This window comes from Erpetoichthys calabaricus, chromosome 1, assembly GCF_900747795.2.
Source record: "Erpetoichthys calabaricus chromosome 1, fErpCal1.3, whole genome shotgun sequence".
NCBI classification, from domain to species: domain Eukaryota; kingdom Metazoa; phylum Chordata; class Cladistia; order Polypteriformes; family Polypteridae; genus Erpetoichthys; species Erpetoichthys calabaricus.
The window spans coordinates 74,928,889-74,942,824 of NC_041394.2; the positions used below are offsets into that span (position 1 = coordinate 74,928,889).

Here is a 13,936-nt window from a genome sequence, read left to right on the forward strand (position 1 = left end):
TGCCAACCCACCACAGGACACACACAAACACACCCACACAAAAAATGTAATCTCATAATTTAATGGAGATCAGTGATTAAAAAAGAACTTTCTGGTACAATTTAAGTTAGTGGTGACCAAACAACAAAACATTCATGAAAAAAATTTCCAGCTGAATGCTCACAGTGCCCCAAACGTGTGCATTTTTACTAAAATATTGTTAAATTGTGAACTAAAATGAAACATGCTCAGATGTGAACAAGCATTTGAATTGTTGAGTTGTCTCTTGTTGTTGCTTTTATATTCACAACTAGAGTACCTTGGAATTATTTAGTGGTAGTCTGTAAAACTGCAGGGGTAAGTTGACCTTCAGCTTGTTGAAGATTCTTGGATATGCACAAGTCCAAGGCATAATCTCTTCCCGATAATATTTGCACTTGCTTTTTTTCAACTTATAATATTTAGTTGTACACCTCTCTCAGTAAAATTCGTATTCTCCTTAACACGTGAAACACAACATTAGCCAATGAATAAGCTGTTACTGGACTGGACTTGTTCAAATGCTTGTTCAGGCCTGAGAGTTTTCCATTTTAGTTCACAAGTGTTTTCCAGAAATTACTTATTTAATAATATTTTAGTAAAAATGCATGTGTTTGAGATGTTGTGAGCATTCTGCTGGCTGACGTCACGTGATACAAATAATTTGAGATTTTTCTCATGGATATTTTTATATTGTTTGCTGTTTTTTAATGTTGGTTACCATTGGGTTATATTATATCAGAAACTTTTTTATCTTTGTTCTGCATGAAAACATGAGATTACATTTTTTCTCAACCATCATTTTTGGGTGGAATACTCCTTAAGGTTCAATGTGGGCAATTCACTCTGCCCAGGGTGCATCTTGCTTCCTGTCTTCTTCACAATTTTAATTAACAGAAGTGGATTCGAGAATGTTAGGTTTGAGAGCTTAATGGTTGTCTTTCTGTTGTTTGTAAATGATGTTGTCCTGTTGGCTTCATAAAATTATGATATCCAGTACATGCATTGAGTCTGATGAAGTTGAAACGAGTATGACCTGACTTCATGGTGGTCATCTGTAAAAAAGAAAAGAAAAAGTGGCTCAGTACTGCTGGTGAGGTGTGAGCAGCAAACCCAAGTGGAGGAGTTCAAGTACCTCTGGGTCTTGTTCACAAGTTAGAGTGGAGGTAATAGTGAGATTGGTCAATGAATCACTACAGCAGGAGACAGTTTGCAGACATTGTGCCAAAGTATAGCATTGAAGCGGGTGCTAATATAATGATTAGACCTCAAGCATGCAGGAAACAAAGAGACATTAAAGGGAGAGAAATAGAGGCAATGTATGCAGCAGGCAAAATTCAGAATAGCAAAATCAGCAAAAAGAACAAATCAACAAAACAAAAAAGTGAGGAGCTTTTATAGATAGATAGATAGATAGATAGATAGATAGATAGATAGATAGATAGATAGATAGATAGATAGATAGATAGATAGTGTGGTGGATGGCCGGCTAAATAGTCCAGCCCTCACCCCCAGGTCGCCAGGTGGAGCTCTCCCGACAGCATGAACGTTCCCCGAATTCCAGCAGAGCCTCATGGACTTTGTAGTTTGTATGCACAGCCCTGCTGGATACCATGGGGGCCGCCAGGAGTCGCTGTAGGAAGGCTGTCGGACTGTTATGTGCCCTATAACCTGGAAGTACGTCCTGGTCACATGAACAGGAGAAACGACATGCTTCCAGGTTGAAGATAAGGACTTTTACCCTGACCCGGAAGTAATGAGGACTTGTGGATTGTTGGACAGGAACCACTTCCGGGTCAGGGGGTATAAAAGGACGTTGGGAAAGCCCAGACATTGAGCTGAGCTGGGAGGTAGGGTGGCGAAGTGTCTGGGAGAGGAGGATTGGTATTTGTGCTTGATTAGTGATTATTGATTGATTGTATGTGTAGTGTGGAGTGGAGGGTGCTTTGTGCACGTAATTATTATAAAATAAAGAAGTCTTGGACTTTTACCTGGTGTTTGGAGTGGTACCTGAGGGTTCAAGAGGTCGATAAAAGCCTCTACTGCTACAATAGATAGATAGATAGATAGATAGATAGATAGATAGATAGATAGATAGATAGATAGATAGATAGATAGATAGATAGATAGATAGATAGATAGATAGATAGATAGATAGATAGCACTTTATTTGTCCCCATGGGAAATTTGGCTTTTTACAGAAGATCAATTAAATAAATATATGTTATCACAAACAACATCTCACATACACAACAGAAAAAACTAAAAAGAAAAAACTTCTTAGCAGTTTCAGTCACAGTGAGGCATTACAAAGGCATTTAAGCATTGGTATAAAAGAGTCCCGGTAGCATTTCTTTAACCACTTCAACTGGATAATTCTTTAGCTAAACATCCTTGGTGTTAGTGTGTCACAGAGAGGATGTGCAGCATTGTCCTTAATGGTGATCAGTTTTGTTTTCATTCTCTACTTTGTTACTTCCTCCAGAGGGTCTAGAGTGCATCCAACAACTGAGCCTGCCTTTTTAATTAGCTTGTTGATTCAAAGAGATCCAAAGCCAGAATGCTAGAAGCCGTGCACCACCATCTTATATAGGTGGAATGTGAGGAGATAAAAGGTGTAGTAATGATGAACAGAATTAACACAAAATGCTAGCAACCACAGTAAAGCAAAAAATTGTCATTGACAGAATAGCACTATAAATTAACATAAAGAAAGACATTATTTGTACATTTCAAAACTAAAAAAAATAATTTCTTGCAAAAACAAATTCTTTAGCAACAAATTCCTCAAATAAAGCTTTTGCTTTTCAGGTTATTCTACTTGCCCATTCTTTTTTTTAACATTTTATTGAAGTTTTTAAAAGCAAGTAACATTCAATACAAGCCAGTCAAACATGACAAAACTAAAGTCTACTTGTCCATTCTCGGCATTAGCTTTGGCCAGTTGCCAAAAGGATCACCATGTCTGGTGACTAGAATTAATGTCCAGGGAAAGGTTACTGGGTTTACTCTCGGCAACAGTCTGAGGAACTTGGCAATCTTTTCCTGAATGCTGAGGAACCGGTTAAGGTGGTCTGAACATGAAGTAAGGAGCTAAGGCATATTTCTCATGGCTGCCTCCTGCAAGTGGTATACCAGGCTCAGCTCGCTTACAGAAGACTAAGGGAAAAGAGCGAGGACAGTTGGAGGGACTATCCTTGCAGTATCTGGGAATTCCCCAGGAGAAGGTGCAAAAGGTACTACAGGTAGCGTGCCAATGAAAGCTTTACCAAAAAAAGTAGAGTAAAAATGGACAAATAAACTAAAGACAAATGCTCATACCACCAAAGTCTCCTTGTATTCTTTTTAAATTGTACACTTTATTCCTGATGCTACAAAGCATTAGCCACTGTTTTTAGGACTGTCAGTTTATTACGTAATTGATAATACAGATGAGTAACTCATCTTTAACTTATTCAAGCCTATTACCTAAATTATTGCTAACTATAGCCTACATTTTTTCAATTTCACAAAATTAAAATTAAAAAATACATATTAGTAAGCACTCATCAGGCATCAATTACATAAACAAATACCTAGCTTTGTCAACAAAGAAACTGCCATAATCAAGGTGATCAAAAACTTACATTCATATTCCATATTGTCAGAATTTCATTTTAAATGGTTCTACAACACAATGTACTGTATATTACACAAAGCATAAAATAAACAAATAAATAAGAATATTTAAGAATTTCTGGTGGGAAGGATAAACAGAAATTGGAAGGATGTCAGAAAATTACATTTGGAAAAAGGGCTATGCTTTCACATTTACTACAAAAAAAATCAAATTACTGAAAAGGCTGCAGACAGGATTAAAACAACATACAGTTCGACATTCCATGGAGTTAGTAAAGGGCTGTGTCAGTGCACCTCTACAAAAGACAAAGGCGAACCTTACACATCCCAAACAGCTAAGACACAAAGCATTTGGCTGTGTAGCCTCCATCAAGTGTGTGCAGGTCTTCCATCATTTAAAAGCTTTTCATTTGAACTTTCTACAGTGAGAATGTATATGCAGAAAGCATTGTGGTGGGGTTGAAATTTGATGACTCTGTGTGTCAAAAGCAAAGCACTCCATCCAAATGAAACTTAGCACAGCAAATAGCACTGCAAAATTCTAGAAGTGGATTGATTTTGAACAAAATCACTCAAGTATTTTTTATTTAGACAGATTGCAACAAATACTGTGAAATGCATACAGAATCAGAAATGTATTGCCATGGACTCAATTCAATAATTTTAATGAATTTATATGTTTTAGTTAGGCAGAGTACTGAGAAAAGTGCTATATAAATGTAAAGAATTACTATTATTATTAACATCTCTGAACACAATTTGCTCACACTTAGAGCAATGTTTCTGTGTGTCTGTGTCGGAATATGGGCATAATCAATAAAAAAACAATTACTTATATGAAAATGATGCACAGTTACTATTATTATAGAATGCTGGAATGCTGGAAACTTTGAAAAAAAAATTGCTACATTAAATTTTGTTCTGCAGACATGATTTTACATTTTTCCTACATTTGTGGATTAACTACTAGGCAATTGGGAAAGGAGAATATACTTTTTTCAGCAAGATATAATTTTTTTTAATTTTCAGAATAAGATAATGACATGTAATATTTTATGGATAATTCACTTTAATTTACATGCTAGAAATGACAGATTTAGAAATGTGTTTCTTTCTAAGAGATTGATCAGGAAACACTTAAAAAAGAATGTAACATTATTAAAAGCTGTAATTGGACAATAATGACTTGCTATTACATGTGACTGGAAGTGAAAAGTTCAGATGTCAAGTTCATTTATTTTTCCTTAAACACTGTGTTTAAATCTGCGGGTCTGACATTATAAAATTTATATTTCATTTTTTTTTAGAATGTATCGTTTCATTGTACACAGGTTATTGCTTCTTTGACCCTATGGCAAACCAAGTTATAATTTAGAGATATCTGCAGCAATGCAGATATTGGTAAAGACACTGAAATCATTTTCACATATTTTCAGATCAAATGAAAAATGTCTCTAAATGTAAATTTAGTTTAGCGGATTGTATTCCAAATTGTTATTAATTGATGTGCTGACTTATTAAAAGATTACCTTTCAAAAATACTTCCATGGAAGTACTGGAATGCATCATCTGTGATGTATCCTGGGGTCAACAGGTGTTTCGGGTTTGTTAAGAAATCATACACCCTCACCCAGACAACCCAGCCAGGAGTGATCAGAACCCAGCTTGCATCCCAGCAGCAAATGGCACTGAGCCTCCCTCTTCAGCCAGAGCCACCTTGTGGCTTTCTCTGTGGCATCACAGATTGATATGACATCCCTCTTCTTTGCTAAACCTGCTGTTCCCAGCTTCATCAAGACTCTACAGAGAGAATGGCCTGCAAAGCCCCAGCATCCCACCTCGATTGGCTCACAGTGGGTGATCCAGCTGAGCTTCCTGCACTCCTTTGTCAACTCCTGGTACTTGGCACGTTTCCTCTCTTGAGCTTCTTCCATGCATTCTTCCCAGGGTACCCTGAGTTCCACCATGATCACCTGTTTGGTAGAACTGAAAAAGATGACCATGTCAGGACGCAGTGTTGTTGAGACGATGTGCTCTGGAAAGGACAGCTGCTTCTTCAGATCAGCTTTCAGCTGCCAATCAGTTGCAGAGGCAAGGAGGCCCATCAATCTTGGCTCTGGAATGTATTTCTCTCCAGCTTAACAAAGTTTATCTTCTTTGGGTGGCATTGCTCACTTGTTGCCATAGCTGAGGCTACTTTCTCAGAGACTACCTTGAGCACTTGGTCATGCTGCCAGCGGATCAGAAACCGGACTCTGTAGTAATCTGTTTGCAGGATTTTATCCTAGGTGACCCTTTGCTGCTGTACCGATTCCCACTTTGGCCATGCTCCCTGCTGTCTTTGACCTACCGTCCTGCTTACTCTTTCTTCCTCTATGCCTGCTCATACCTCCTCCTGGAGAAGAAGGAGCCTCTTTTTATGAGTGACTTTGTGAAGTTGGGTCGCGGGAAAGTAACCAAGACCAGCATGACCTCTAACCACGTTCCCCACAATCTCCCTCTGCCTCAGCCGGACCTCTGCCACCTCCAGTGTCTCGCTTGCTTTCCATTTCCTGCCTGTCCTGACTTCAGTTTCTGCTGCTGACACCTGTGGATCCCTCGTGTACCTGTAGAGGAGTGCCTCCTTTGTCCTCAACACCATGAACTCTCTAACCTCTAAAAGGGAGTTACAAGAAGCTACTACTTCCATATAGAGCCACGCTACTGAGGCTGCATGGAAGGCCAAACCACCTGCGAAGGTAACTGCTGATCCTCCAATCCATTACAATACAATAGAATAGAAGAGAATACAATACAATACAATACAATACAATACAATACAATTTATTTTTGTGTAGACCAAAATCACTCAAGAAGTGCCGCAATGGGCTTTAACAGGCCCTGCTTTGTGACAGCCCCCCAGCTTTGACTCTCTAAGAAGAGAAGGAAAAACTCCCAAAAAAAATCCTTGTAGGGAAAAAAATGGAAGAAACCTTGAGAAAGGCAGTTCAAAGAGAGACCCCTTGCCAGGTAGGTTGGGCGTGCAGTGGGTGTCAAAAAAAGGGGGTAAACACAATACAATACACAGAACAGAACACAAGTAATCCTCAATACAATATAATAGTTCAATAAAAATATTACAAGTTCAGAGCAGAATTCAACAGTAGATGATATCACATAATACGATTTGGATTTCTTCAAAGTACAGGAGACCGCGGTCATCAAGCTGCCTCCCCCTATTGGCCATTCCACAGCTGTGTCAGCACTGGACCATCCAATCCGATGAAAGGACCCCTCTACCCTATGATTCCTGTGATCTTCCATCAGAGATGACTTTACCTTAGGCAGGCAGAACAACTTGGCAGGTGGGCAGTGGCACCAAGTGTCACAAACAGAATAGATGAGGGTTAGTATGATCCGATGTGGCAACCCCTAATGAGAGCAGCCGAATGAAGAAGAAGAAGTAACAAATTATAACTATATAAATAAATCATACTACTTATATTTTAATGCTAATGACTAACAACAGAGATGCAGTCTGCACAGTTAACCAGCAGCTCTAGTCAGGATATGCTAAACTGAAGTAGTGAGTCTTCAGCTGGGATTTGAAAGCTGAGACCGAAGGGGCGCCTCTTATAGTAGCAGGCAGACCATTCCACAGTTTAGGGGCCCTGTAAGTAAAAGCTCGACCTCCCACTGTTATTTTATTAATTCTTGGAATCATAAGCAGACCGGCATCTTGAGATCTTAATGTGCGCTCTGGTCTGTAAGTCATGATAAGTTCAGACAAGTAAGCTGGATCTTGAGGATTCAAGGCTTTATAAGTTAAAAGAAGGATTTTGAAATCTACCCTAAAGTTAACTGGGAGCCAGTGTGAGGATTTAAGAATTGGAGTTATGTGTTCATATTTTCTTGTTCTTGTAATAATTCTTGCAGCAGCAATTTGGATTAACTGGAAGCTGTATAAAGAACAGTTTGAACATTCAGTGAACAGCAAATTGCAGTCAGTCCTACTAGAAATAAATGCATGAATTGACTCTACCATTGTCATTGGGACCTTGTAGACCAGCAGCAGCCACTGGATCCTGGGCAGGATGGCATGCTGGTAAATCCAGGCCCTGAATGTCATTGGCAGACCTGACTTTTCTGCCTTTGTAAGCCACTCTTTGAGGTCTTTGGTGGTCTTTTTGATAGAATTGGAGTCCTTGAGGCTGACATGAAAGACCTTCCCCAAACTCTTCACTGGCAGCTCAGTAATGGACAGAATGATGTCCCTGGCTAGTGAAAAGTGGAACTTGTCCACTAAATGCCCCTTTTTCAGTAACAATGACCTAGACTTGCTGGGTTTGAAGCTCATCCTTGCCAATGCAATGAACGTTTGTAGACCTTGAAGAATCCACCTGGTTCCTGGCACTGAGGATGTGGTAATTGTAAGATTATCCATTAAGGCCCTGATTGAGGGTTGTCTTGTGCCTTTCCTTTAAATAAACAAACACTAGCTTTGAACTATGTGATTTTAAAAAGAGCTATAATTCATTTAAAATATCTTTAAATGAGTATGGTGGGATTTAAAACACCTTCATTATATATAAATTGTTATCTGGCTATTTTTAGGTTGCTGGCTTTTGTGAATTGCATGGCTACAAGGGGGTACCTGCCAAACAAAAATTTAAGATCTTGGAGTAGCAGCCTCACCCCTAAAATCCTGGAGATGTTTTTATTTTAAATATTCTTTCCTGTGAGAAGCAAGATGTTTTCAATTTTTCACAATTCACAAAGGGAAACATTTCTTAAGCAAGCAAAACCCCAGTGGTCTATTCCCAGTATGTGCAATGGGCAACCTCTGGGGAAGTTTCCTGTAGCAGTCTCCCCAGGAATTCAGTTCCTTGCAGACACTATGCTCAAAATGTTGTTCTGTCTGTCCATTTCCATTTATCACAGTTTAGGGCTCTGTGACCAGAAGAAGCAGTTCTCTTTTTCTTCCTTTCAACCTTCTTTGGTTGGTTCAGATCCTTGAAATATCTGGAGCCAAACCTTTGCATATTCTATCCAACACACTTCTTGGTCTACTCATTAAACAAGCGAGTAGGCCAAGCACTGAGGCATTTAGAGTTATCAACGCTTTGCTATTTACAGTATATCCCTTAGGTTCCCAGGTTGTTTCGTCAAGAGAGGAGGAGGCAATTGTGAGAAGGGTAAAGGTGTGTTCAAAAACACAGCCCGAAAAACTTCCAAACAAGCCAATAATGTACATATACATCCAAAAGTTTTTTTCTCTCTTATTAAGACAAGTGAATAATTTAAATAAACATTCTCAAACACACCATCCAAGTTAGCATCTGGGTGTTGAAATCTATCTGAGTAGCATTAAGCAAAAAGCAGGAACCAACTTCATATGAGACACCCGTCTATTGCAAGACATCTTCACACTCACACACAACTACTTTTTTTTTTAATCTACAGTTAACATAATACACATCTAAAACCAGATCGTCTGGAGGAAGAACACACACAGCGAAACAGGCAGGTGTGGGATCTGAATCCAGGATCTGTGAGGACACAGAGCTTAACGCTGCCACTGTGTCATGCTTGATCAAGTGAACAGGTCCAGTTAATTTGGTCATATTGTCCATATGCCACCTGTCTATCATGTTCTTGTATTTCCTTTATAATTGTCATGAAAAGCATTTATTTGAAAAAACACACAGCAGTTGAGTTTTAGTGATTTTATTTTATTTTATTTAGTAGTAATTAGATTAGATTAGATATACTTTATTGATCCCATGGGGATATTCAGATGCATACAGCAACAGAAACATAATAAAACAAAACAAGGATACAGAGTCACAGGACAAAGAATGCAGTGAACCAATCAATTGATAAATAAATAAAAATGAACAAATGCATACTGTGCAGATTTTTCAAAATGAATTTAACAAGTACCTCGGGAGGAAGCATTGAATTGCCTGATAGCAGTGGGCAGAAAAGACCCCCAGATGTGCTTCTTAGCACACCATAGTGGAATAAGCCTATGGCTAAAAGTGCTCCAATAGAGCACCTCCTGGAGGGGATGGAGGGGATTTTTCATGATGACATCCAATTTTGCCACCATTCTCCTTTCTAAGACAGCTTCCAGTGTATCCAGGGTTAGCCCTGTGGTGGAGCAGGCTTACCTGATAAGTTTGTTCAGGCATTTTGCTTCTTTTGAGCTCAAATTGCTCCCCCAGGAGACTGCAGTGTAGAACACCATACTGGCTACCATGGACAGCTAGAATGTTTCCATCAGCTTGCTGCACACATCAAAAGACCTAAGTCTCCTCCGAAAGTACAGTCTGCTCCAGCCCTTCTTTAACAGCTCCACTGTGTTGTCAGACCAGTCCAGTTTGCTGTTTATGTGAACACCCAGGTACTTGTAGCTCTGCACCACTTCCCTGTCCTCCCTGTGAAGGTTGACTGGTCTTGAAATCTCTTTTGCACACCAGACGTCCACCACCAGCTCTTCTGTCTTGCTTCTGATTAATCTGCATTTTTGCATGTTCTTTTAAGTATCCAGAGTATTTTATGAAGCCAACATAGTCATTTGATGTAAATGCTTGTAAAAATGTTAATCAGAAAAATACAAACAAGCATACATTCAAATGCTACAATAAAAATAATTCTAGAAGCTAAACCTTTAGTGCTCCGAAAGAATTGTTCACTCAAGCATAGTACTACATTAAAGTATGCGCATTTCATTTGAAAGTAAGCAATGTCTGTGGTGATTTCTTTCCAGCGCATGACTGTTACAGAGAGTTGCTTTCTGACTGGTTGATACATTGGGTGTCGACTGCATGCCAAGGTCATTAATTTGTACTTTGTTTTCTTGGAAGTCCTTGTCACTGTGCATTTTGTTTCATTACAATTTTGGTCCAAAAATTGATTATGGTCACTGCTAAAAGGACATGCAGATTTTTTCTTTTTCTTTTCAGTGTTTTTTTTTTAAATAGCAGCAGTTGTTTTAAGAAGGAGATGGTGGCATAGGACAAGAGATTTTATAAAGTCAAAGACAGTTTATGTCACCATGCCAGTGCAAGCAGTTCAGTTCTAGTGGACATTTTCTGCTTTTCCAGAGTATGATGATCATATATTTCAGCCTTTTTTAACTGTTTAATTCATGGAAGGACTTTGGGATCTGGACCTTTTGAGACCTCTGTGTTGATAGTTTGTTTGCATCCTTTGATCAGCAACAAGGCAAATATAACCTTCCAGCAGTGCATCTCTTTTTATATACAAGTTGGAAAATTTGTCAAAAGGAACTCTTCCTTTCAATGTTTGTGCCTGAATATAGTTTATCTAGCAATTATTAAGATATTGACGTTAGCAACTAATTTTATGGTGTGCACCCATAGACAAAAATTGAACCCTTAATAAATATCTCAGAAAAGGAATAAAATTAATTTATTCATAACATGCACTGTTTTTCTGCAATGCATGGTTTAATTTGGCATTGCAAAAATCTTAAAATTATCTACAAGTATTAGCAACAGAATCCCATGAACGATGTCACCACACACCCACCTCATTGTTTTAGGAAAGTTCCACCACACTAAGGTCATTTTGGATGGGCATATTTGCTTATTTATCAGATAGTGTTGGACTCACAATTGCTCCTGATCTCGTAATAGCATTATTTGGAGTAACGTCAGATGGGATAAGATTATGCAACGATAAATCTACTGTGATCTCCTGCAGTACGCTTGCAAGTCAACTTATCCTGCTTAACCAGAAGAACCATAAACACCCTGCATAACTCAATGGAAAATCAATGTTTTATATTATTTAAAATTGAAAAGAGGAACAGTGTAAAGCTTTACAGAATTTGGCCAGAATGCACTAATGCAAATCTAAGACAGCCTGCTTTTGCATCTGCCATAGTTTTATTTGCTTTTGATGACTTAAAATATATAAGGAATTATCTCAGAATATTTTTGCTCTGTATGGCTGTCTGAAATGAGAAGTTATGAGGTAGAAAGTGTGGACAATGTTTTTAACATTCATTATATTCAGAAAATCATTATCACCCATCAGTCTACATTCAACAACCCATAATGACAAGAAAACGTGTTTTCAGAAAGGTTTGCAAGTTTATTAAAAATCAAAAACTAATATTCATCATTTACAGTATATAAGTATATAGACCTTAAATTCTTTACTTTGTAGAAACCTCTTTGGCAGCAATTACAGTGTAGAGTGTTCTTGGGTTCTGGATTTGGACAATTTATCCCATTCTTCTTGGTAGATCCTCTCAAGCTCTGCTAGCTTCAATCTGAAGTGTCTGCATACTGCTATCTTCAGGTCTCTCCACATATGTCCTATGGAAATTAAGCCTAAGCTTTTGATGAGCCACTCAAGGACAGTTTGAGGCTTGTCCTAAAGCAACTCCAGTGTTGTCTTGGCTGTATGCTTTGGGTCACTGTCATGCCGAAAGGGAAAACACTACCCCAGTCTGAGGACACTCTGGGACAGATTCTCTACAAGGATTTCTCTCTATTTGGCAGCATTCATCTGTCCCTCAGTTCTGTCCAGTCTGCTTGTCCCTGCTGCTGAGAAGCACCCCCATAGCATGATGCAGTCACCACTATGCTTCACAGTAGGGATGCTATTAGGCAGGTAATGACCAGGGCCTGGTCTTCACCAGACATACTGTTTAGTAGAGTTCTGCCCACAGACTTCAGCTTTTGTTTCATCAGAACAAGAGTTCTTTAAATACTGTTTGGCAAACTCGAAGTGGGCTGCCATATGCCTTTTCACTCAAACACCTGATTGATGGAACACCGCTGAGATGGTCGTGCTTGTTTCAGGTACTCCCATCTCAGCAAAAGACTGAAGCTGAAGCTTTGTTAGAATGATAATTGGATTCTTGATCACCACTCTGACCAACACCAAAGCCTTTCTCACCCAGTTATTAGATGGACATCCAACTCTAGGAAGACTCGAGGTGGTTCCAAACATCTTCCATTTCATTTTCTTGAGGATGCTGTGCTCCTAGGAACACTTAAAGCTTTAGAAATGGTTTAATACACTTGTCCAGATTTATGCCTCACCACAGTTTGATTGTGGAGATCAACACAGAGTTTCTTGGATTTCATGGCTTGTTTTTTGTCCTGATTTGCGGTGTGAATTATGGGTACTGATATACACAGCTGCGTGCCTTTCCAAACAATGTCCAGTCAACTCAGTTTGCCACAGTCCAGTCAAGTTCTAGACACATCTCAGGAATAATGAACAAAATTAATAAACACATGCACCTGACCGCGATTTGGAGTGCCCCCATAAAGGAGTGGAAAACTAATATGGATGAGAGATTTCAGTTCTTGATTTTAATACATCTGCAGACATTTCTCAAAGTATGTTTTCACTTTGTCATTACGGGTTCTTAAGTGTAGAAAAAGGCAAATGTATTCATTTACCAGCACAATAAAGTTACAGAAAGTGAAGGGGTCTGAATACTTTCTGAATCCACTGTATGTTTCAAGAATGTTGTACTTTGTATTCTTGATTGAATTGTGTTCTGAACCTTGTTTTATAATTTCAAACTTCGTACAACATAGTTTGAAAAAGAAACCAGGGAGCATTTCTTCACAGAATGTGTGGTAGGAATCGGGATCACACAGCCGAGCCATGTAGCTGAATCAGAGGACCTGCATCGCTTATAAAAACGATCTACATGAGATAATGTACAACTCAGCTATTAACACACCCTATTTTGTGCGGGAAGTTGCACCCTTATGGTAAAGAGTAAACCAGTAAGAGTCTTCAGCAAAAATGATTAGAAGGACTTGAAGTTGTGTACGCCACATTAAGAGACCCTAGGCGTTCATTCTCTATAGAGATATGAAGGATCAAAGTTACACAAAAACTTTAGAAAATATGGAAATTGTTAATATAAGAACATGGAGTGTTGTTTTACTATATTTCAAATATGATAGTATTTTTGATGTTTAGTCCTTTACCAGTGATCCTAGCCCTCTAAACATAAGCATGTGGAGTATTGTTTTAAACTGTTTCAAGGTTAGTAATTAAAAATGTTATTTTTGATTGTGTTATTTTCTTAGGATCTAACCCTCTATGGACCTCTGTCAGAGAGAGAAAAATGATAAATGTCAATTAAAATTGAGAATAGTTAGACTTTAAACATTTAAATTGAAGCATGCATTTTAATATTTGAAAAACATTTGATGTAACTGTTCTTGTATATTATGTACTTGTACCTCATGAAGTAAATCACTTCTTATGAACACCCCAAATTAGGGCGGCTTATGCTAATTCAAACTTTTTGTTA

General features: G+C 38.5%; 1 protein-coding gene across 1 annotated transcript in view; it reads left to right on the forward strand.

Moving 5' to 3' along the window:
• LOC114645752 (sodium/potassium/calcium exchanger 3-like) overlaps positions 1 to 13,936 on the forward strand; it is a 406,374-nt gene that overhangs the window by 314,642 nt on the left and 77,796 nt on the right. The gene's annotated exons all lie outside the window — the stretch shown is intronic.